Below are 26,513 nucleotides of genomic sequence, written 5' to 3' on the forward strand. Positions count from 1 at the left end.
AGTCATTAACTCAAGATGCAAACCTCACTTGTTACAAAGCATGACTTGATACCATCTTACCTTATAGAAAAAAAGAGCAGTTTTCTCCATCAAAGACATATTAATGATTTTCAACAAAAGGATGGAAAATAAAACATTACATTTATGATCATTTCCTTGTGCCTTTGATCAGAAACATTCCTACAAACTACTATTGCAAAAAAAAGTACCTTTTGTTTTAGAATATAGTCATGACTTCTAAAAATCTTGTAAAGAATTTTTAATTACGTATGTACCTTGAAACAGCAAAAATGAAAAATCAAGAATTGATCCCAAAAAAAGTAACCCCTAAGAATTAAGGGTAATTTAAAATTCCATCAGGACTTACCTGGTAGTCCAATGGTTAAGACTCCATGCTTCATGGGTTCAATCCCTGCCCAGGAATTAAGACCCTGCAAGCCCCTGCAGCAGACCTCCCTCACTACCACCAATCCCCAAAAAGGCAAAGCAGATCCTGTCACAATCATATGTAAAGCTTTTCACTAACTTCCTAAAGAATACACTCCAAACTCTTTACCAGGATCCACAAGACCCTGGAAGATCTGGTCCCTACATACCACTCCATCTTCCTTCCAATCATACTCCCTCTGTTGGTTCCTAACCCACCTACCACAGACTCTTTCCTAAGGACTAGCCCCCTGTCCAAGCTGCTTCTCACCCTTCACACTGTAAATCTAAAAGTCAGCAGCCCAGCAAGTTTTTTCTCATCCCCCTATTGAGTATGTCCTCATCTTATTCTCTAACATATCACTCAGTCTACCAGCAAGTACTTATCACAAACACTAGCTCCTATTTACTTCCTTTACTAGTTTATTATCCTCCTGCTGCTGCTGCTGCTGCTAAGTCACTTCAGTCGTGTCCAACTCTGTGCGACCCCATAGACGGTAGCCCACCAGGCTCCCCCGTCCCTGGGATTCTCCAAGCAAGAACACTGGAGTGGGTTGCCATATTATCCTCCTACTTTCCCACAACATAAGCATCCCTTTGTTTACGTTGTATCTGCAGTGCCAATAAATATTTGTAGATTGAGTAGCAGAAAGAAGAAATAAATCAAGGATGGAGGAAGGAGAGAGAAGAAGGGAAGAAAACATTTCCCATCTATATCCAAGTTTCCATCAGAGTATTATAATAACAGATTTTTCCATGCTATAAGTGAAAGTAGAAGAGGTTCACTGTTGGCTGAGTGAGCTGAGCCTAAGAGTAGTATTTTACACACAACCAATTTGTAAAGAACATCTCTAACAGCAGTCTGTTTATTTTATATTCAGTGCATTTCTACTGAAAGATCAAATTATTGCTTCTGTACAACTAGTCTCAGGAGTTAACTAATGCACATTTCAATTTGCCAATGTAAACGAGGAGAAAATTTTGCTAAAAACACAATGCCAAAAGGAGAAAAACATAATTATAAAATGCAAGCATTTTATGCCTAAATGCATTAGAAATGCCTCTAGAAGAGCAAGATGTTATTTAATAAGGGGTGATTGGTAAATGGGATATATTATGTCATTAACTCTTTGTGTATGTTTAAAATTTACCATAATAAAAAGTAAAATAAATAAATGCCTCTAAGAAGTCAAAACAAAGTAAGTACCTCTGGGTCACAGATACTTGCCTGGCTCAAGTACACTCTGCTGCCCACTGGAAACTTAATTTAAATGAATTGATAACAGTTTCTAAAGGTGTTTTCATAAGACATCAGCTCCTCGGAAGCGTCTGTGGGCCCTCCCACCAGCTCAGTGTCACAGGCTTCCAGCCCAGTACCTTTCTATGAGAGTTCTCCAACAACCAGAGCTCAAAAACAGAAACTTTATGGAAGTGATAAAACCGTTTAAAAGGGGGAAGTAGTGGAAGCATGCAGAAGGGGAAAATAAATGATTTTTGCTTTAACTTAAATATTTTTCTCCTAGAATCTGGATGAGGCAGTATTTCTTTCTAAAGAGCACTTCAGATTCTGAAGGGGGCTCATACAGAAGACTAAATGCAAATCCACCAGAGGCCAGCATCCCCAGCTGGAGCAGCCCTCTTCTCCCGGATTTCTTCTCCACGACATCAGGTAAAATGTTGCTGCTGGTGGTGGTGGAGATGCTGATGTGAAGGCCTCATTTATCAAGTGGCACAAAGAACAGAAAAATGTAAGCTGCTCTGGTGGTAGCTAATTTTTTTTGCTGTAGAAATATGATGGTCTATGGGAAAACAAAAATAATAGAAATTTATTTCTAGTTTGTTTGGACTGAAGAAAATAATTGTATTAGGAAAGTAAGTGACTGCAGTTAGTCACATTTTAAGACTGATTATATTCTTACAAGTGAATCCATGAAGATAAAACAGATCCAAACCGGCACATGAAAGACTCATTTAGTGTTTAAGCAGCACAGGATCATCTTTTAAGAAAAATAATTAGCATTGCATAAATCCAAAATAACCTGATGAATGAAATAAGCTAGCATTTGAACATAAATTATTTAATTCCCCAAAAGCATGAAAAATTATTCCCTAAAGATAACTTTTAACATTAAAAGCCCTGAGAATTTCAGGTTTTAACGAAAAAAAGGATGTGAATTTCATAAATAAATAAATTACAGAATTCCAGATCTATAAATGTAATCACTGCACCGGATTTCATTTTGTCTTTCGTTTTGAGGGCGGTTAACTGGAAGTAGTAGTTTGTGATCTATCAGTGAGAGACCTCACATCCAAGGAACAGACGTTCAACCTAAATCCCTTGGCCAACTTTAACTGGGGCCTAGAGAAGCAGGGAACTGGGCAAGACGAGCAGAAGTCCCACTGATTCCTACCATTTCCACTGTGATCTCCCTTCACATCCTGAGAGATTTAAATGTTGCCATCCGTAATCAAAAATAAGCTTATCAGTAACAGATTCAAGTCATAAATATTAATGAGCACCAAACATGAATATAGTTTGCAATAAAGTATATTTAGACCTTGGTACTGGAGAAGGCAATGGCACCCCACTCCAGTACTCTTAACTGGAGAATCCCAAGGACAGAGGAGCCTGGTGGGCTGCCATCTATGGGGTCGCACAGAGTCGGACATGACTAACACGATTTAGCAGCAGCAGACCTTGATACCCTTGTTCATAAGGCAAAAGAGGAGCAATGAGATGCTGGCAATGTGTTCTGGGGCGGGTGGGGGAGTTGAGAATGATCTGAGCAGCAAAGGGAGGAGCACTTGGTCAGAGGTACCATAAACACAAGCCTGTCACCTCTTGGAATCTTAAGTGACAACAGGGCTCTGAGGAAGGACTATAATCGGAATAAGAGAGGCCACTGGGATCTTCTACGTGACAGAGATCTAATCTGGGACACAACTGGGCCTAAACACAGATTTACTGAACTCACGGAAATGAGCACTTAATCACACTAAGAGATCACGGTCACAGTGAAGACATGTTTCCTGTCGTGTTCCATTTCGAGAGGCTGAGTTCAGTTTTGTGGTTCAACATATGGATGTGACTAGGCTAAGCTGGAATTTAATTCTTAGCTTTCTAATCTTTCACTCATGATCTCAGATCTTACCCCGTGTTATTAATTTACTCTGTCCTACGTCTAAGTGTATCTCCACACATGAACTAAATAAACACCACCTGTGCTGGATAGTTTATGTTGGTACTTAACCACATAAGTGGGTAAGTGTGTCAGCCCCATACTTATCCTTCCAGACTCTCCCTGAATCACAGGAGTGAATTTGCATGGCCAGCCCCCTTGACAGTTGCACTCTCACTCCGCTCTGACAGCAGCCCTGGCAGGTGTATAGGTTTCTGCTCAGCTGTTAAGTGAACTCCAGCAGTATAAGTGGGAAAAGGTGGCGTGTGGATTCTGTGTAATACCACCTTCCCCTTTGCCCCTCCAGCCATTCATTTTCTATCCAATTCCCATAATTATATCCCCCGGGTTTTTTAATGAAGTATACCTGATTTGTGCACAATATTGTGCCAATCTGTGCAGTATAATAAAATGACTGTTAAACACATAGAATCATAGCCCCCTTTTGACTGAAGACCGAGGAGAGGCTTCTTGATGAGACACTGTCTGACAGCCTACCACGTTCAGAACTTACATAATTCCCAAACCAAGGTAGGAACTATGGTCTGAAACACTCATCTGTCTGTCCATCTGGTCAACAACTTCTTACTGAGCACCTACTACAGATAAGACCCAGTCTGAAGTGCTGAAGATACAACACAGACAGAAACCCTGTCCTCGGAGAGTGAGTGTTCAAGCGAAGGGAAGAGATGATACACAGGCTGGAGAAGTAAAATACACAGTGTGAGATAATAGATGCTAAGGGGAAAAAAATAAGCAGAGGCAGGGATATGAAATGTTGGAGGAGGGGTGAAATTTTCTTTTTTTCATTGAGGTATATTGATTTACAATGTCAGGTAATTCATTTTAGATGTACAACACAGCAATTCACAATTTTTAAAAGTATAGCTAAAATAATATATAGTTAGTATACATTACTGTATATGCAATTCTCCAAGCCAGGCTTCAGCAATATGTGAACCGTGAACTCCCAGATGTTCAAGCAGGTTTTAGAAAAGGCAGAGGCACCAGAGATCAAATTGCCAACATCTGCTGGATCATGGAGAAAGCAAGAGAGTTCCAGAAAAACATCTATTTCTGCTTCATTGACTATGCCAAAGCCTTTGACTGTGTGGATCACAATAGACTGTGGAACATTCTGAAAGAGATGGGACTCCCAGACCACCTGACCTGCCTCTTGAGAAACCTGTATGCAGGTCAGGAAGCAACAGTCAGAACTGGACATGGAACAACAGACTGGTTCCAAATAGGAAAAGGAGTACGTCAAGGCTGTATATTGTCACCTTGCTTATTTAACTAAATGCAGAGTACATCATGAGGAACACTGGGCTGTTAGAAGCACAAGCTGGAATCAGGATTCCCGGGAGAAATATCAATAACCTCAGATATGCAGATGACACCACCCTTATGGCAGAAAGTGAAGAGGAACTCAAAAGCCTCTTGATGAAAGTGAAAGAGGAGAGTGAAAAGGTTGGCTTGAAGCTCAACATTCAGAAAACAAAGATCATGGCATCTGGTCCCATCACTTCATGGGAAATAGATGGGAAAACAGTGGAAACAGGGTCAGACTTTATTTTTTTGGGCTCCAGAATCACTGCGGTTGCTGATTGCAGCCAGGAAATTAAAAGACGCTTATTCCTTGGAAGGAAAGTTATGACCAACCTAAATAGTATATTAAAAAGCAGAGACATTACTTTGCCAACAAAGGTCCATCTAGTCAAGGCTATGGTTTTTCCCGGGGTCATGTATGGATGTGAGAGTTGGACTGTGAAGAAAGCTGAGTGCCGAAGAATTGATACTTTTGAACTGTGGTGCTGGAGAAGACTCTTGAGAGTCCCTTGGACTGCAAGGAGATCCAACCAGTCCATTCTAAAGGAGATCAATCCTGGGTGTTCATTGGAAGGACTGATGCTAAAGCTGAAACTCCAATACTTTGGCTACCTGATGCGACGAGTTGACTCACTGGAAAAGACTGATGCTAGGAAGGATTGGGGGCGGGAGAAGGGGACGACAGAGAATGAGATGGCTAGATGGCATCACCGACTCGATGGAGGTGAGTTTGAGTGAACTCTGGGAGTTGGTAATGGACAGGGAGGCCTGGCGTGCTGTGATTCATGGGGTCACAAAGAGTCGGACACGACTGAGTGGCTGAACTAAACTGAACTGATACATTACTGTCAGTTTATAGTTAGTATAATATTGGCTATATTCCCTCTGCTGGGCAATATACCCTCACAGCTTATTTATTTTATGCATAATAGTTTGTGCCTCTTACTTTGTACCTACCTCTATCTTGCCCTACTCCATACTGGTAATCACTAGTTTTCTATATCTGTGAGTCTATTTCTGTTTTGTTATATTCACTAGTTTATTTTTTAGATTCTACATATAAGCGATACCATACAGTATTTGTCTTTCTCTGATGGACTTATTTCACTGGGCATAATAACAGGAGGGCTAAAATCAATCACACAGGTCACTGAGCTTATTTTTGGGGAAAGACCAGAAGAAAGTGAGAGAGCTAGTTATGCACATATCTGTACAAAGGCATTCCAGGCAGGAACACATGCAACACGTGTAAAGGCCCTCAAGAAGGAGTCCCCTGGGCTTGGACAGCAGATAATGGGGAAGAAGTCTTAAAAAGTGGTAAGGCTAGGCCATGGGAGCCTTGTGGGATAGGAAAAAAACTTGAGTGAAAGCAGGAAGTTCTGAGCAGAGTGACATCATCTGATTTACCTGTTAACAGAATCTCACTATATCACGGGCAGCCTGGAGCAGGCAAGGGCAGAGGAGGGGAATCAGTTAGGAGGCTACTGGAATAATCCAAATGAGACTAGATGACAGGTAAGACCAAAGAAATGACAGTAAGGATGCTGAGCAAATTCTGAACGTATCTTTAACTCCTATCTGATTCTTAAAAAGTCAACAACAACAACAAAAAAGAATACCAAAAAAAAAAGTCAGGGGCTGGTCCCTGAATCTTGCTGAAATCCACATCAATAGAAATTCCTACCAACTGAGGATATAATTAGCCAAAGAAAACATAGTAACTTCAAATTAACATTCAGCAATAGTCAATACAAGGAAAAACTAATGTATAACATGCCAGGATTATTAAAATTTTAATAAATCAAAACAGCAAGTGACTCACATATAAGAATTCAGCATAATAACCTCCCTCAGCAATTAAAGAGCAAATTAGGGGAACTCAACAGATAAAAAAGTAAAAAGTTTGGGGCCCACTGAGCATATACTGTCATTCTTGCCAAGCTGCCTGCTTATGGACACAAGTTAACAGTTTCCCTTCCCTTCCCATATCCTGACTGCTGCTCACTGCAGTTCCAGGCAGGTCCCAATGAGCCTGCATACAGCTTAAGATATGAATATCACTGGAGCCAGTTCTTTGCTTCTTCTGCTGTTCTCAAAGAAGGAAAGTGGGTGAAACCCTCACCAAAATTAAACAACTTTAGGAGGAAGTAGCACTAAAAGATTAAGGTTTAGAAAGGGATTTGAAAAGGAAAAGTCCAGGGTTCTTTTCTTATTTTACACTGGGCCTTTTCTCCACTAAAAACAGAAATATTTTAAGTCTGAGAAAGTCTTACACTAACAATAACGATATATGAGTAGGTATTCAAAGATCACTCACTCCCTGACCTTTATTCCCACAAATATTATTCCACAAAAACTGTTTCTCAAAATAACACCCTACAAAGATGTGAACCCCTTCACCCACCCCTGTCAAAGTATTTTCCACAGGAGGCACTCTGTACCTTTCCAACAGCATTTAAACACTAGCTATTTTGTGTGGCATCATCTTATGGTACTATAAGCTTCTCAAGGTCAGGCATTCCCTTATCTTTGCATTCCCTAAACTCCTGGCATCACTGCTTTATACAGTCTGCTGAATAAATTTCTATGTCAACAGATCATGATACCTTCAATTCACTAGAGAGGAAAACACCAGAACTTTCTACTGCAGCAGAAACATTCCTGCCTCCAGGGAGGGGTAACGTCATTCTCATAAGGGAAGGAAATTCATTGCCCAACCATCTGCCTCAAGGCCAGCACCACTGACAGCCCTGGTGTGCACAGGGCCAACCCCGAGTACCTTTTTCACCTGAGAGGGCGTAAAAGCAGAACTCCTGTGTGAATTTATTAGGCATTATCCATTGGCAATTTGCTTGCTCTACAATCCTCTTCAAATTCTCTGACGTTAAAATAAGCCTTCAAACCATTTTCTTATACCTGTTCTTTAAACATTAAGCGGTGCCACTTGCCAGGCTTCCCTGTTGTTCACAATACAAAGAACTTGACTAATCCTAATCGCCAATTTCTACACTTCTTCTCAGATCACTTTCTGAAGGCACCTTATCAATGCACAAAAACTTGCTTTCTGCCACACTCGGTGATACTGTTTCTTTGCCACAATCCCAAGTCTACAAGTTGCATCCTTTTGTCTGCCTTCATGAGTCAAAACTACTCACTAGAACACAAAATAAATGGCAGAAAGAATGCCACAGCAAAGCAAACACACTTGACTCTGGAAAGCCCAGTAATGCACTCAGCAGCTACAAGTCCCTGCTGGGAAGGGCAGCAGCACCTGCGGACCAGCAGCGCCCATCCACCCACCGCTGGCTGGATGTGCATACCCTCTGTGCAAGCAGTGACAGCCCCAGGTTAGGATATATTACAGTCAATCGTTACCCACCTTTTTTGTTTGTTTATTTACTTTTTAACTTAAGGATAATTGTTTTACAGAATTTTGCTGTTTTCTGCCAAATATCAACATGAATCAGCCATAGGTATACATATGTCCCCTCCTTCTTGAACCTCCCTCCCATCACGCTATTACCCATCCTTTGAGGACAATGCTTTAGAGGCAACAGCAGTACACGGAGGAGATACTCATGGTAGTATGAATCTATGCTCCAAGGGAATGCTCTGAAGTTCTTCAGCAAAGGGATGAAAACTAAAAACTCAGATTACTGAAATATAATAACGACTCTAAGATCCAGCTACATAATGCCTCAAGATTCCAAATTCAGTTTCTTCAGAAGTTACTATACTGTAACTGTATACTTTTAAGCATTCTGTTTAAAATTTATCAAGTAGCTCAGATAAAAAGCAAATTAAAGAAAAAATTTAAGCTGTCTACTGCCAGTGAACAAAAGAATACAAAAAAAATTTCCAGGAACTTCCCTTGTGACCCAGCAGTTAAGAATCTGCCTTGCAATGCAGGGGATACAGGTCTGATCTCTGGTCAGGCAACTAAGACCTCCCATGCGGGGCAGCTAAACCCAAGAGCTGCAACTAAGACCAACACAGTCAAGAAAATTTAAAAAGGTGTTTTTTTTTTAAATTTCCAGAAAGTAGAATAATTTGTTAGTCGATCTATGCTGCTGTGGTTATCTCAAAACTAAAACACAAACATAATTTGATAACAAGCAGCATACACACAGGTCTTGGGCTTTAAAGGCATGATTAAGACCTCACAGTCTGTTGGACATCTTCAGACACATCGGTCTCCCAAAACTCGGCTGGGAATTCTGTCCCCTCCACACCTTCTATGCCACCAAAGGGGAAGGGGTGGCAAGGACTTCATCTCCAACTCTCCTTACTCTACCACATCCAGTGCTGGTGAACAGTATTTATACAAATACTCGAACTCAGGGGAAAAAAATGCTTTCAGTATTAGAAAACTGTCTTAATCCAAGCAAATTCAGTTATCATTAGTGCACAACACTGTTTATGGCATAAAAAACTGGAAATAACCCAAAAGTATACAGAGAACTGACTGAATAAATCACGGTGCATCTGTATAAACACATTACTAGGCAATCACTAAAAGAACAAGGCAGACTGCTGTGTACTTTGATATATCCAAGATATTTTAAATGAAAAGAGCACTATCAATTGATTTTTTAAGTGGGTGGGAAAATATGTATCTTTATACAAATAGAATTTTTCTGGCAGAAAACAAAAAAAACTAGGAGTAACAGTGACCTACCAGGGTCTTCCCTGGTGGTCCAGTGGTTAGCACTTGGGGCTTCCACTGCATGGAGGGCAGGTTTGATCTGTGGTTGGGAAACTAAGATCCCACAAGCCACGCGGCACAGCCAAAAAAAAAATGATTAAGTATTGATACTTAAGTTTATATGATTTGATAAAAATAAAGCAATGCAATGAAAGAAAAAGTGATGCCTATTAAAAGCCATCTCATTTTTCTTACCTATTTCTAAATTATTTGTGACAAAATTTGAGTTCAGTAAAATGTGTTGGTGGAAGAGTGGATAGGAAAAGGTCCATTCTACCCACAGTAACTTTCAAAGTGCTTGCCACCATGCTAAAAAAATGTATACGTTCTCCTCAAACCAAGATGGAAAAATCCCTTACATGTTTGGCTCCACAGTAATCAAAGTTTAAATGATTCAAATATATTAATAAATCTGCAACTAAAGTTCTATTACATTTTATATGTTAGTATCACATACTAATTATGAGTAACCAGTTTTACAAAATATCTTTTTGTTTCTAAACTAATAAAGAACTTCAGGATTATCTGAGAGTCCAAATTTTCTAAACTCTCACCAAAAATCAATTAAGTAAAAAACTAGAATACTGACTCATTTTTCGTTTATGCATGGAAGCAAGACAAAATATATCAAACAAAATATATTAAACAACAAACACATTTTTAATTTAAAAATTTATTTTAAAAAAATGTTAATTAAAAGCTAGAGGGCTTCTTTTCCTCCATAGCTTCAAAATTTCCAAAACTTTTCCATCTCCAAACGGGACTGAAGAGGGGGTGGGAGGGATTATAGGCAAAGTCTATGTCTGGTCAACCCTATTTCCCTTCTGTGGATGCTTCCCCTGTTCTCAGGGACCTCCATTCCCACCCAGATACATCATCATCTGCACTCCCACCACAGTAAGAGCATCGATTCAATTAACAATGGTGGAAAGACAGAGGATTCACTGGATTTTATTCTGCACATCAACCTGGGTCTCATACACCTGCAAATAACAGGTTCTCATGAGGAACATGAGGGCAAAGGAAGTAGAATCGCCCCGTCCCATGCCCATAAAGAACCAGACTGGTAACTGCCTCTTTGGAACTACTTTCATGAAAAGAAAAGCAAATGACTGGAGCTAATGCCCTTCAATTTGATTTTTACTAACAGAAATGCATTTGTAAGGGCCTCCCTGGTGGCTAAGTGGTTGACAACCCACCTGCCAATGCAGGAGACATAAGAGATGTGGGTCTGATTCCTGGGTGAGGGAAGCTCTCCTGGAGAAGGGCATGGGAACCCACTCCAGTATTCTTGCAGGAGAATCCCATGGACAGAGGAGCCTGGCAGGCTATAATCCATAGAGCTGCAAAGAGTCAGAAACAACTGAAGCAACTGCGCATACACACAGGCATACCATAGAACCTGATCTCTGCAAAGAGAGAAGCCACCAGAATGAGAAGTCCACGTACAACAACTGGAGAGGAGCCCCCGCTCACCACAACTAAAGAAAGGTCCGAGCAGCAAGGAGACCCAGAACAGTCAAAAATAAATAAAATTATTTTTTAAGAAAAGGAATGCATTTGTTGAAGATCTAAAGATGAGCAGTTATCCTCAAAAGAGTGAAGTTATAAGTTAATGTGATTAAAAAAAAATGAAGTTGAAGAAGGGAATTTTGCTCACCTAGAACAATAAACAGACACTCCAGGCAGTAAAATATGACAAAATATTGACTTACCATAAAAATATTCAGGACAAGCAGAACTAAACTATAACACTGCCCCCAAATCTCTGGAGTTTAAAAAAAACTTTTCTTCTTAGATCATTTACAAGCTGGTTGTTTATTCACACCTCCACTCAACATACATATATTTGCTATGCACCATTCTTAGTACAGGGATGCCATGCTGATGAAGGAACTGGTTCCTATCTTCACGGAGTTTACAACAGTAAACAGAAGAACAGTGCATTAGTGCCCTGATTGGCTTTCCCACAAGGAACAATAAGGAGAAACAGTCCTGGAGTAGGTTTTAATGTTCTCTACCTTGTGACTTTAAAGCAGTCAATGATAAATTAAATTTTTTAATTTAAGTATTAAAATGAACTGAAAGTAAGATAATTGCATTAAATGATAAGCGCCATGAAGAAAAGCAAACAGTAAAGAGACAGGCAAGCCAGGGGAGTGGAGGTAAGGATGTTGAGGGAAGGGTTCATGACTGAGCTAACCCCTCTGATGAAAAGGAACTAAATGTAACAACTTTGCTGTACTTCGAGAGACAGAAAAGATGTGTAGCAGATTGTGCGAAAGCAGGCAGAAAAGTGGCAGAAGTGGGCAGGGAACAAATTGCAAAGGGTATTTCAGACCACAAGAGGAGTCTGGATTTTATTGTAATTGCTATGGAAAGCCAACGGCAGGCTCTAAACCAAGGAGTCACTAGATCAGATCTGATTAAACATCATAGCTTTTGTTTAGAATATAATGCATTTTGGAGTAGAAACAAAGCTACAAATGGTGGTGCTGCAGTTTTGCCTCTGTGCCTTTCCTCAGCTATAATTTATCTACTGTCCACTCTGCTATGTTGTATCCAAGGTACCAATGAAGAATAACAAGGTCTCTCACAGTCAGCTCTCAATCTGGTACAGACACTGAACAAGTAATTACATTTATAACATTCACAAGAGGAGAATATGCAGAAGGCTGAATGCCCAGGGCAAAGGGTAGTTAACCTTGGTTGGAGGCGTCCAGGAAGGAAAATTCCACAGGAAACCTGAGTCTTACAGGACAAACAAGAAATCTCCTTAGCATCATCCCCTACACGCAACACCCAAACCACTGCTGGAACATGAGAAAATTTAGGGGCTGCTGAAGACTTTCTTTTAAAGAATTTATGTAGCATCATTAAGGTGGAATGGGGAGAAAAAGAGTTAACATATAAAACATGCAACTGCAACTTCACAGGTACTGCTTAAACAGGATTTGTTAGGAACTTCAAAAGCACAAACTTCCAGTTGTAAGTCATGGAGATGTCAGGTATAGCACAATGATTGTAGTTAATAATATTGTACTGCACATTTGAAAGCACCTAAAAGTCAGCAGAGTGTATTAAAAGTCATAAGAAAACAATTTTGCAACTAGATATGGTAACAGATGTTAACTAGACATATTGTGATCATTTTACAATATATACAAATATCAAATCATCAGTTGTATACTTGAAACTAATGTAATGCTGTATATATCAATTATACCTCAATCTAAAAAATTATTTAAAAAACACTTCACTAGCGTTTGGTTTTCCCACAACATTGAAAACACAGTAGTCTAAATGTCACTTCAACAAGTGGGTCTGTGCTCTCCGTGTATGTGTGTGTGTGTGTGTGTTCTCCGTGTGTGTGTGTGCATGTGTGTTACCCACTGTGTGTTACCCACTATGTACTGGGGTTAAAACCTTGTTTTGCAACTTTTGAAGCCATTTTTATACTTAAACCAAGACAAGCTTTTATCGAAATTTTCAAACAGAGATTTTGAAAAAATTCCAAATTCTCTCCACTTAGATTCAAAAGTTATTAAAACTTTCTGATTTGCTGTATTTTTCCGTATATAGGTGCATGTATTACACACATACATACTTCATGAGCCATTTAAAAGTGTTGAAACATCATACCTCACCTTAACTCTTCAGTTTGATTCTCCCAACAGAAAGGACATTCTCATATATAGTCACAATGCCATTATCATACCTAAAAAAAAAAAAAATTCCTTAATATCACCTATTACGAAGTACACAGTTTTTAAAAATTTTAAGTACAAAAGGTTTAGCTGAGAACCTTGGGAGATCCCTGGTGGCCTAGTAATTATGGTTTCGGGTTTTCACTGCCAGGATCCAGACTCAGTCCCTGGTCGGGGAACTGAGATCCCATAAGCTGCATGGTGCAGCCAAAAAGAAGACAGAGAGAGAAACTTACTGAAGGAATGTACTTTAATAAAATGATTAATTTATTATTACTTGTATTTCATTATTTTTATTTTTAAAATGTAATAATGCTTTATAAAATTTCAGTTAAAAAGTCCAAATTTAAAGTAAATTTTTAAAATATTAAAAGGATAATTATAGTAGTCAAATAGGGCCCGAAGTATGAGATTGGTATATGCCAGACTGACATTTGGGGAGCCGTATGTTAGTGGAGGACACACTGGACATGCAGATGAGAGATGTGGGGAGGACCAGGGTCTGGCCAAGGCTGGAGTGAGGGCACGTGTGAGAGGGGGCTGAGCTGGGCAAGTGACCAGACAAGCTCAAGGATTCTGTGCACATTCCTGAGGAGCCTGGACTTTACCCTGCTGGCAGCAGGATAAGTTTATGTGATAAAATCAAGTTTGTTTAGAAAGAGCTATCTGTCCACAGTGTATCAGATGGATCAGAGAACGGTGGGGTGGAGGGGATGGACAACCATTTGGAGGCAACAGAACACATTTTTCACTGCAAATGGTTAACATTTTAGTTATATTATACAGGTTGAACAAACCTGCTATACTGGTAAATGAACAAAACAAAAACAGTCAAACTAAGTTTACTTGAATGTTCATGTTGTAGAAGAGCAGCTTTAGAGAAAGATAAGAGTCAATAAAGGCTTCTGTAGAAGTTGAAAGGAACCCTTGGGCATTTTTGAAGTTTTCAGCATTTAAAGGAGCTGGCTCTTTTTACCACCTAGTTTCACTTTCCAAAGTGGCACTGCTTTTCCTTGGCAAGTTTCATCACAGCATTAATTTTATATTTACCGGTCACAAAATAAAACCAATGAGAAAGAGGCGGGGTGCAGAACACATCAAGTGGTTTCCGGACAAGCAGAGTACCCTCAGGCAGTACTGAGCAACTAACTGCAGGGAGGTCCACTTACAGAGGCTGAGGACCAGACACCCTGCCTCGGAGGAGGAAGAGGGCAGCACGGGGAGGCCTAGGTGGCAGGACAGGATGCTGGCCCTTCATTGCCCTTCCACCAGAACTCCAGTCTTTCTTATTTTACATACTGGGCCTCCTGGAAAGATGCACTTAGCAAAGGGCCCCATAGCTTCTAAAAATGTTTGAAAACCAGGAAGTCAGAACAGCACGTTCCTAAGTCAAGGGTTGGTAATTTTCAAGAATAAGGCTCAGTTCCACAGGAAAGCTGTTGGGAGAAAAAAGCTGTCAGGAGAAAAACTGGACACCATCAGCAAGAAAGAAGGTAAGAAGGAGAGACCGAGGCAGATGAGTCGCCAAAGGAGCAGAGCTCTGAGGCAGACTAAGGAACTGTTTGGGGCCTGTAGGTTAAAGGGCCAGTGGAACTCCAAACTGGACAGCCCAGAGAGAGAGGATATGTGGACCTGAAGCTCAGTAGAAAGGGTTAGTGGGGCACACAGGCTAGATGAAGTCTAAAGAGCGGGGGGGATCCACCAAGGGAGGTGCAAACAGAGGAACAACGGAGGATCTGCAAAGGTCACAGAAGGCAAAAAGAAAAGGGTCTGCCTCAAGTTAATACTGTGTGGAATCAGCCGCAAATGGGCCCCTTCTGGAGGAGACCCTGAATTCCGGGCAGTGTGTCCACAGCAAAGGGGGCACAGGCTGGACTGGTGGGGGTGGTGCTCGACAGAGCAGACGCTGCAGAAGGGCAAAGGAACCAGGGTAGAGAGTACTGGCCAGGAAGCAAACAAAAGATTGGACAATGGGTCCAGACCCAAAGGGGCTGGAACTCTTTGAGAGGAAAAGGAGGTCACAGTAAGGTCAAAGATGAGACAAGGAGAGTAGGGAAGCCTCTCAAAGAGCTTTTGGGAAAAGAATACCAACACAGAACCTGAGATTTCAGTAGTATAGCTGCTTTCAAAAGAGCTCCTCTCAAAGTTAATAGGAAGCCAAAATCAGGGTAAAGGTCAAGGGGTGGGTGGGAGGAGACTTTTCAGAACCCTGCTGTGCCTGGAAGCCCTGGATGGGGCTGCAAAAGTCCTGGAGCCCTCAAGCATTCACTGCAAGAAGGGAGAGTCACCCCAGAAGGCAAGGGCAGCAGAGCCCCCAGCTCTCTGCGTCCCCTGTCACAGCTACTACTGGCTAGAGTTCTTTAAAGTTTCTCTCAGTTCACCCAGGAACCCTTAAGGAAAACCAGATGCAGGTAACGCTGAAGACCAGATTCTGTTTCCCAGTTTGCATGTGGTATCACTTGTATTAACAATAATAAAAACTTCTGTACATTTCAAATACAAATACGAACCACGACTGAGGATTAAATCAACTTCAAAATGGAAACAAAATGAAAGTAATGAACATCAACCCTAAGAAATGCTTGGGCTTCCCTGGTGGCTCAGTGGTAAAGAATTCACCTGCCACTGCAGGAGACACAGGTTCAATCCCTGATCCGGGAAGATCCCACATGCCACAGAGCAATTAAGCCCACGTGCCGCAACTACTAAAGCCCAATACCCTAGAGCCCGCACACCGCAACTAGAGAAAAGCCTGCACAGCAACAAAGACCCAGCACAGCCAAAAATAAAGAAGCCTTTCCCTGGTGGGTCAGACAGTAAAGAATTTGTCTATAATGTACAAGACCTGGATTCAATCCCTGGGATAGCAAGGAGAACAAACCAGTCAATCCTAAAAGAAATCAACCCTGAATATTCATTGGAAGGACTGATGCTGAAGCTCCAATACTTTGGTCACCTGATGCCAAGAGCCAACTCACTGGAAAAGACCCTGATCCTGGGAAAGATTGAGGGCAGGAGAAGAAGGGAGCGACAGAAGATGCGATGGTTGGATGGCATCATCGACTCAACAGACATGAGTCCGCACAAACTCCAGGAAATAGTGAAGGACAGGGAAGCCTAGGGTCTGTAGTCCATGGGGTCACAAGTCAGACACAGCTGAGCAACTGAACAACAACTACATTAAGAGGTCAAGGGGTTCCGCGATCATAAATGACCATGTTGTTGTTGTTTTTGTTGCTAAATTGTGCCTGACTCTCTTGCAACCACATGGACCGTAGCCCACCAGTTTCCTCTATCCAAGGGATTTCTCAGGCAAGAATACTGGAGTTGGGGTTGCCATTTTCTTCTCCAGGGAATCTTCACAACCAGGGATCAAACCCATGTCTCTTGTACTGGCAGGCTTCACTGAGCTATCAGGAAAGCCCACAAATGGTAACAACAAAATACCCAAAGTTTTTCATATTTCTAGGTTTAGCTACTAGATCACCTACTCCTGCCCATTTTGCACAATAATAAAAACAAAAAGTAATCAAAAGGAAACTACATTCCTGGAAAGAACAGCTACCTACTGTTTTTTTAAAGAAAATTATGTCTCTTCTAACAGTGTAACTCTAGAAAACAACTAACCACTCTGATTTTCTTAAGAACTGAGCAGTTATTTAAAGCAACAACAACAACAACAAAATCAGGTTTCATAACATTCACTGTCACAAAGATAGTCAAAAGCACTCCTTGTCAAGAAGGAAGTTGGGGAGGAGGGGTGATGAAAAGATGCTCTAAAGTGTCCCCCACCACCCTGAAACAAGAAAGTCACCCCATGTTTACTAACACAGGAATCAAAAATAACAGTAAAGATGCATGTAGCACAAGGAACTGTATTCAGCATCTTACAATAATCTGTGATGGAAAAGAACCTGAAAATGAATATATACATACATACATATAACGGAATCACTTTGCTGAACACCTGAAATTAACACAACAAATCAACTATATGTCAATTAAAAATAGTAATAATAACAGTAAAGAAAACAATAACTTTTTAAATTTATTTTAATTGGAGGCTAATTACTCTACAATATCGTGATGGTTTTTGCCATACACTGATATAAATCAGCCATGGGTGTACATGTGTGTTAAAAAACACTTACACGTGTTGGTGGTTATTTAGTTGCTCAGTTGTTTAGCTATTCTGAAAGGGCTAACTGCTTAACTCACACTCTCTGCCCAACTTGCTCTCTATGACTGGACATCTGTATTTCTCAAATCCAGAGGTACAGAAATACAATAAAGCTAAAACATAAAATAGAGAGCAGTAATTATGTGGTATCATTATTATGTAAACAATTAAGCCTCTTAAAATACTCAATTAGTTTTCTATTAATACAGAAATGAGACTGAAATACAGTTAAAACCTCAACTAACCAGAATAGCTGGGGAATGAGTCACAGAATAATCATGCCTCTCAGATACTCAAAGGCTTACTTACAACTTTAGAAGGCATAAACTCTTTTGGTTAGCTGTTCTGGACCAAACGCTTGACTCAGACCAACACTGTGAACATCAGTGATTACACAATAAGGTGGAATCCTGAGACCCACAAAGCTCTGTCCTCATCCAAATGAAATCCAAGACTGTAGCAACCTTTGCTTTACACTTTCCCTGTCTTCTATGCTGTCATCACATTCTGCTTCCATCCCTCTCTCGTTCCAACAACCATGTATGTCAGAACTATATCTAAGGAAAAGGTATCTGGTTCTCACAGTTCTGCTGGCACCTACCAAGTTCTTCCAAAGGAGGTAACAAGCCCTCATATACAGGGTTCCAGGACCTATTTTACCTGCTGTGGAAATGTATTTCCTCAAAAGGAAATTCTGATACACACGCTACAACACAGATGACCCTTGAGGACACTACGCTACAGTGAAATAAACCACTCACAACAGGACAAATACTGAAAAATTCCACTAACGTGAGATAGCCAGATGGTCAAATTCACAGAGGCAGAAGGAGAACGCTGGTCACCAGGGGCTGCAGGGAGGTGGGAATGGGGAGTTATTGTCAATAATACAGACTTTCATTTTGGGAAGATGAAAAAGTTGCAGAAAAATGTCACCTCAGCCCAGAACTAACTTTCCCAGACCAAGCAGGTAACTGTCAACTGCCTGATCCACCCCAAATCAGTCTAGTAATTAACCTTTCTCCAGATTAAGCAAAAAAGTCAGAAAGGAACCTGCATGCAGGACATACACCATGTTAGAAATGCCACCATGCAGCATTTATCCACAGTGCTTGGCTCTGAAGTTACCAAACCATCAAACCATGATGTCAGCAGGGACCTAATACCTTTAGGATAATATATAGACAACATTTTTTTAATGATGTCCCTGAGCAATGATCTAAAGACAAAGAGATGGACTTCCATGGCAGTCCAGTGGCAAAGACTTTACTCCCAATGCAGGGGGCCCGGGCTCCATCTCTGGTCAGGGAACTAGATCCCACGTGCCACAATTAAGAGTATACATGCCCAAACTAAGACTCAGTGCAGCCAAATAAATAAAAATAAAGATATCTATGTATATAAAATATTTTAAAAATACAAAGAGAGCTGAATAAATTTATAAACATCCTCTTAAGTAAAAGAGACTAGAAAATAATTATAAATCTTTAGGTGCCTTTGAGCAACAGGCAAAGGTTTACAATCAAACGTGTTAAAACCTCTACAGTAAAGTCATAATTTTTCTTTTAATAGCCTGCTTTCTTATCCTCTCTCCCACCTCTGTAAAGCTTAAAAATGAACTTGTAACAACCTAACCACATCCTTTCTATTTTAAATATTTTCCAATGTTTAATTGTTTGACAATTCCATTTGAAGAAGTATAGAATCATACCAAAATCCCACTCCCTGAAGTCTAACAGTTCAAAATCTCCCACGTAACCAAAATCCCCAGAAAGCTTCACCCAATGTAACATCTATGTATAAAAAGAAATATTTTTTTCAATTACAAAACATTCCAGTTAGAAAACAAAGTCTATTTACAGAAATAAAAGTATTCTCCCACAAGAAAGCCATACCATTTACTGATTACATGTCCTTTCATTCTCACTTAAATTATTCTGAAGCATTGGTTAACAGTCAAATAATTCCAGAAAGAAAAGTTTTTAAGAATTTACAAGATAGAAGAGCTTTAATAAAAAAATATTTAGCATTTACAGTGTCTGCCTTATGTCTTCTGCTTTCTGGATGTATTCCTTTATTTAATGTGAACATGACATGAAGTCATAATAAAAAGGCCAATGAAGTTTGGACAATTCAGCTTTTCTACAGACTTCACAGAGTCAAAGCAGCTTCTACGTTATCATTCTGTAGTAAAGACAGTCTAGTTACCACTGTGAAAGCAAAAGTACCCTAGAGAAGCAGAAAGATTATAGGTAAGAAAAGCACTTTTAAAGAGAAAAATCAGAGTTTACAGAAAAATAAATAGCAAAGACGGAATTCATTTTAATATGTTTTCTCATTTTGTATCTTTTTAGTTACATCGCTCAAAAACTTAACAAATTTTAAGTTAAGTATGTGATAGTGCAAAAGCTAAGAAGTCTAAAAAGAGCCACCAAAAATGGAAGGGAGGGAGGGAGGAAAGAAGAAAGGAGAAAAAAGGGTGGATCAATAATAACTAAGTGATGAATTACTTTCTTTGCTAATAATGCTATGAATCTTACAGCAGCAAATTAAGCTTAGTTTTTGGCCAACTGCCTGACTTAGTCACAGAAAAACAGAATTATTCAGCAGAATCATTTCACAAAATAAAATCTTTGAACTTTGTGGACTATGCCCTATGCATCCCTACCACAGGACTTAGTTCTCAACTTTATACGGCCTTGCAGTAAAAAACACAGGCCTTCGTGAGAACTAACAAGAATTCAGTTACAACCTCTAACTCCTCTCCTTTAGCAACAGAAATACGAAAGGGTACAAGAATAAGTAAATTGCTGAAGCTCTTGCTTTAGTGGGAAACATAAAAAGCCCAACTTCCTAGGTCTAACACAAAAAGCAAAAACCAAACAAAAATTAAAAACCACCTGACATAATTTTTAGTTATCTTTTGTTTTTGCTTTCACTGCTAGAGTTTTAATGATCTGACAAACCAGGGGAATATCTTGCATATATAAATCAAGTTAATTGCTGTCATTTAAAAGGTTGTTAAAGCTTTATGCCCACATTCTTTAATTCAATGAACTTTAAGAAAATCAATTTTCATTTAATTTTCTCAGCAAATTCTAGGCTTTAAGGAACTGATTCATCTACTGACACTTAAACCTGACTTGTGGGAAAAGTTCATGATTCATCCTTTAAACCTACTGTCTGCAAATATACCTGCATTCCAAAAACGGGCAGTAGCAGATTGATACAGGGCCCATGTCCACAAGGACTCCCAGAAACACAGATCCAAACGTGCACAGTATTGCCTCAAAAGTGACCTTCTGACTAAGAGGTCTCCCAGGTCAGAAATTTTAGTCATTTTAAATAGTATAAAAATGTAAAAATTGTTATAAAAAGCATGAGGATCATGGAGAAAATGACCATGACCATAATTCCAGTTAACAGATGTATTGCTCTTCAATTTACTAAAACTACCCCCATTCACCCAGAAAAGGGTTGTGTTGTAAAGCAAAACTCACCAGTAGTGAAAGAAGTCAGTACAGTGTCACCCTGGGGGAGGGAAGGTGTTAACTGAAAAGAAGAAATGTAGAAAGAGCCCCTTGGGAAGCTGAAGATGCTCTATACCTTGACCTGAGTGCATATACATATGAAAAAGTCCCTGAACTCTATGTACATAAATTAAGATCTTATTGTAAATTAGGTCTCAATAAATAAATGAATATATATATATAATTTCAAAACATATTAAAATGCATTTGTAACTATCTTTCCAGACAATGTTACATAAAATCATCCAAGATACAACTCTCAAGGTATTTTTTTCTAAATGCATTTTAATAAAGATGCAGGTTGTGAGCACTTCCTTGTAGAACCTTTCAAAGTACCAACCTAAATTTTTTTAATCTTTCACTTTAGAAAGTCACCAAATTTCAGAACTGAAAGGATGCACAATGATCATCTATTCATCCACTAATTTTGCAAAGAAAGAAAAACAAATCTGTAAAGAAACTTACCCAAGATAAGGCAGTAGTCAATGACAACAGTAGTAACAGAACTGTTTCCTGATCTGGGGCCACTCCCGTTTCCACCAAGCCGTTACTTTCCTGACATTGTAAACAAATCTCAACTCCGAATCTACCTGTGGCCTAGAAAGATTCTACACACCTTAAAATACCAGGCCGACAGGCCTCAAAGTGTCCTCAAGAGTACACTCATCTTCCTTCCTCATCTCAAGACAGTCGACAAACGAACAAGTATGTTTTCAGGCATTTTACTTGCGATGCAATCAAGTGTGACATCTTAAAAATGTGGTTCCAGAGAAGAAGGCATTGCAGGGATTGATAAAATCCATCTTATTACCTTTCCAATCTTTTTGATGGTTTCTTGGTTCTCACGACTAAGTAGGGCTCACGAAACCTCGCTCGGGGCAGTCCACCCGCAAGGCTTTGAGAGACCCGCTGGGAATACCCCCCACTAAATAAAAAGCCTGTCCTTGGCAAGGGTGTCCTACCCAACTGCCGGTGTATAACAAGACGTGCAGGTGACCTGTCCTTTACGGCTCAGTTTTAGACCCCAGCGAGCAGCTGACATTTTGTGAAAAACTTAACAGACATCCTTTCCGCGGGAATGTATCTCCGTTCTCACAAGGCGTTACTGCTCCCCACAAAGCAGGCCTGCCTTCTCAGGACACTCGGCTCGCCTCTCCATAGTCTCCTTTTCAGGGTCCAAAACGAGACTTTAAGAACAGAAATCGAAATGGTCACGGATCCCTGGAGAGGCAGGTCCGCCTGGGGTCGGGCAGCGGGTTCCCGGCGAGCCCACGGCCCGTTCGATCGACGCTGGGGAGGCCCGGCGCACTCCGATACGCTGGCCCGAAGCAACCGGTTGCGGCGGCCGCTAAACGCTCAGCCATCGCGCCGCTGCGGCTTCGGCCCAGCGAAGTTCAGATCGCCGCGCGGGCGGCGCGCCCCCGGGTCCTGCTGCGGGTTCGCGCCCCGGGCCCGGAGCGAGCCCGGGGGGCGGGTCCGCGGGGGCTCGGCGGGCGGGAGCGCGGGACGCGCGGGGAGGGGCGCGCCAGGGGCCCAGCGCGCCGGGGAACTTGGGCGCCCGCGGTACCGCCGCCCGGCCACTTTCCTTTCACGCCCTGCGGCTGCCGCGCGCCGCGCGAGTCCGCCCGGGACTGCCGGCCGCCGCCGCCTCAGCGAGGCGCCCAGGCGCGCTCCGAAGCCCGGCCGGCCGGCGCGCGGGGCCGCGCCAGGCCGCGCGCGGGCGCCGCGCTCCCCCCGCCCCGCCCCCGCCCCCAACGTGCCGCCGCCGCCCGTTGGCGCCTCAGCCCGCGCGCCCGCCGCCCTCCGGCTCCCGGTGGATTTTCGTTGGCAAAGTTGCGCGGCCGCCTCGAGGGGGCCGCCGCGCGGTCCACCGCCCCGGCGCTGCCGCCGCCCCTTCAGGCCGCCGCGCGGGAAGGCCCAGCCGGCGGCCCCGCTTTTTTACCTGCCGGGAGTTTTCGCGCGCGCGCTCGCTCAATCGCTCGCTTTTCCCTTCTCGCGCTCGTTTTCTTTCTTTCCTTCTTTTCGTCCCCCCGCGCGGAAGCTTTTTCCGCTCGCGCCGCCCGCGCTCGTCCGCTCGCGCCCTCCTTCCTGCTGGGCTCCGCGGAGCGGGGCGGCCGGCAGCTCTCCCCGCCCCCCTCCACCCGCGCTCCGGCGGAGGCGGCGGCGGCGCTCCGCGCTCCGACTCATTCCAATATGGCACGGGCGCAGGGCGCATGCGCCCGCGCCCCCCCCCATTCCGCGCTCCTCCCGGCAGCCCGCGCCCCTCGCGCGGCGCGCGTGGCGCCCCCCTGCCGGGCCTCCCCGAGCTAGCTCGCTCGTCTTCCGGCCCAGCTGGGTCACTACGGGAGACGAGGCGGCCGCGGACGGGGGTCCTGCGGGACCCGCGCCGGCATCCGACCCGGCCCCTAGTGCCCCCAGCCCACAACTTACAGCTGACACCCCGAGGCCGTGGCGCAGAGCTAACGGCTGCGCCTCCGGCCCCCGACGGCGTTGCAGCCTGGCGCGGACTGGCCCCGACGGGAAGACGCGCCCCAGGGACCGAGCGCCCACCGTGTCCTTGCTCCGACCCACGAGGGAAGGGCCTCTGCGCCTCACCTCGGGTTGAGGACGGAGTCCAGGGAACTTGGTGGCGTCCTGGTGTCGCTTCTGGCGTCCGAGGTGAAGCGCGATGCTGTCGTCCGCACGTGACAGCCTCCGGCAAGATGGCATTAGCGGAGGAACGGACGGAGCGACAACTGGATGCTAGATCGGCGCGTGTCGCCGCGGGAGAGGGCGGCGTTCGTCCGCCAGGCCCACGTCGGGGACCTGGGGCGCGTCCCGTGAGATCTGGAAAGCACCCAAGTGCCCCCTTTCTGCGAAGTCAGACCCTGGGCCCCCGGCGCACCGGTTGTCTCCGGGCTTCCGCAGGACGCACTCTGTAAATCCTAGTTTTCCTGTCGCTCGGGGCCCCAGCGAGGGGGCACAAGACGGCTGCCGAATTCCGGCGGGAGAGCAGGGGGCCCCGGGCTGGGACAGAAGGTCGAAGGTGGCTACAAGCCGACCCCGAAACCCGAGGTGCCCACAGGCGATTGTGTTCCCCGAGCTCGCCCCTTCCCCAGCGAGGGCAGGTGCCAGTGAGACACCCGGATCCCCACCTGCTTTGTAGAGTTCCCTGCAGAAGGGAGTCCCTGCACCACGGAAACCCGGGAGTGTCCGGATTCCCGGGCCCGGGGAGGAGGTCTCTGACAGGGCTCTGATGATTCCTGTCTTTAAGGAAGGAAGAGGCGCCCCCACAGCAAGAAGGAGGTCTGAGGTGCCAAATGCGGCTCAAGTCACTTCCCAATGACCTCAACCACTGCGCTGGGAAATATTACCCTACTCCACAGACAATGTTGCTCAAAGTCACGCCACTGGCTAGATTTGAATCTGGATTTTTTTTTTAATGCCACTGAAGAGACAATATGACAACCAGGAAGAAACATGCAAAAAGAACAAAGTAGTATCCATACTACTACTACGAAATGCAACTTTTCAAACATGAAAGCTTCTGCCTATATGCAAGTCTTTATATAGTTGCAACCACACTTTACATAGTTGCAATCCTCTTTTGTGTTTGCTACCATCACTAACATTTTTGTTTTGTTCACATTCATTTTTCATGTGTGCAGTTATTGTAATCCATTAACTCTGTCTCCTAATATTGCCTATTTTGGTCCCTGATAATTGTTTGCTAATATATCTCTTAGTTCAGCACTTAGACAAACTCCTGGCAGTTGAATAACCAGGTGGAAGGTTAAGGAACAGCAGGATGATCTTAGCCCACAGTGCCACAGAGCTTTCCAAACAGCAGCCCCACTCATTCTGCACCTGCCAAGAACAAGTGTAAAGAGTTCAATACACATTTCTAAGTATTGGATGCCATCTTTTCTCCTCCTTTATTTTAGCAGTGTCTACGGTAGTTCAAGGTTTCTTCAGTATTTCTTAGCTGACTTTTTAAAATGTTTTTCCATGCATTTACTACCTAAATTTCCCTTTCTGTAAATGATCTGTTCACACCCATTTGTCTTTTGGGGACTTGAACCTCTTCTAATTTTGAATAAGAATTTTTTATGTTGCAGATACTACTCCTCTGTCATCAGTGATCCAAATATTTCCCAGTCCATTGTTCTTTTTTGTTTTATTCAATCTGCCATTCTGGCCCTTTTTGATTTTTTTTTTAATTGCTTCAGTGCTGACAAAGTGAGCTTTCTTCCATCCATCTGATAGTCTGCATTCTGCTAGTTTTCTAAAATTTTATTTTTAATTCTTTGGTGGTTATCCATGGCAAGTTTATTTTGCTGTGTGGGAGTAAAATATGGATTTTAAGTAAACACCATCATCATCAGTTCCTAATAAATCACCATTTATTAAATAATTATTCCCTTACCCTTTGCTTAGTAAAATCTACTTTCATGCTAGGCTTTTGATTTTGGTTGGTCTATTTCTGAATTCTCCATTTCCTTTCACAGACTTTGGTTTAAGGAAATACCACGTGGAGTTAAATACTGGTTCTTTAAAATAGGTTCTCAAATCTGGCAGGGCTAGAATCCCCCCTCATAGGGTCTTCTTTCATTCAGGCTTAGCACTTAATATACAGAATGGTATAAATCCATACACATTCTAGGATCATCATACAGGAATTAAGAGTGCTCACTTTGGAGACAGGATCATCCAGCTTCAACACTCACCAGTCCTGTGACCTTGGCAAGTTGCTTATGGTATGTATGATTCCCAGGGCTTAGGGTCTTGGTCTATAAAATGGGAATAAAAGTAACATCTGCCTCACAAGCCTGGCACATTGTGTGTGTGTGTGTGTATATAACATATATGTATGTGTATATAACATATATATTCATATATATACTCAGTAAATATCAGCTATTACTGATATTTCCAAAAAATTGAGATTTTTGCATAGGGTTACATTAAACCTATGAATTCATTTAAACAGATCAAATATTTCATAATATTTCATTTTCCCAACCAGGACATGTGCTATCTTTCCATTTATCCAAATATTTTAAAACTCAGAAGTGAGGTTCCTCATTGACTCCAGCCTCTCTCCGCTGCTCACCTTCATGACCCCTGATGAACAGGAAGAGCAGAGAGCCACAAGCAACAGCATTTAGGAGTCTGACTTGGGACTTCCCTGGTGGTCCGGTAGTTGAGAGTCCACCTGCCAGTGCAAGGGACACACGTTCCATCCCTGGTCTAGGAAAAGGGCACATGCCACTGGAGCAACTGAGCCCCTGCACCACAAATACTGAGCCTTCCACCACTAGATAAAGTCCACAAGCAGCGACAAAGACCCAGCAAAGCCAAAAATGAATAAATAAATGAAATTAAAAAAAAAAAAAAGTCTGGCTTGGGCAGGGCCCTGTGTAGGTGTGGGCATGTGTGCACATACAGGAAATCTTTACTCCTTGCAACATCCCCCAG

The 26,513-nt window shown here is 42.6% G+C and overlaps 1 protein-coding gene across 14 annotated transcripts in view; it reads right to left on the reverse strand.

The window, feature by feature from the left end:
• SFMBT1 (Scm like with four mbt domains 1) overlaps nucleotides 1-23,935 on the reverse strand; it is a 114,944-nt gene extending 91,009 nt beyond the window's left edge. For 3 of the 14 annotated variants that reach the window (XM_055414058.2, XM_055414064.2, XM_055414062.2), the window contains exons 1-2: nucleotides 22,999-23,221; nucleotides 13,287-13,357 (exon numbers count right to left, since the gene is read on the reverse strand). The gene's annotated coding sequence lies outside the window, so the exon portion shown is untranslated. Of the gene's footprint in view, nucleotides 1-13,281; nucleotides 13,358-21,521; nucleotides 21,832-21,867; nucleotides 22,633-22,998; nucleotides 23,222-23,651 lie in introns of those variants that run through there. The other 11 variants (XM_055414059.2, XM_055414063.2, XM_055414065.2 and 8 more) reach the window with 8 other exon arrangements.
• Nucleotides 23,936-26,513: the final 2,578 nt, after the last annotated feature.

This window comes from Moschus berezovskii, chromosome 24, assembly GCF_049115385.1.
Source record: "Moschus berezovskii isolate FMDL1 chromosome 24, NW_MosBer_1.0, whole genome shotgun sequence".
Lineage (NCBI taxonomy): Eukaryota > Metazoa > Chordata > Mammalia > Artiodactyla > Moschidae > Moschus > Moschus berezovskii.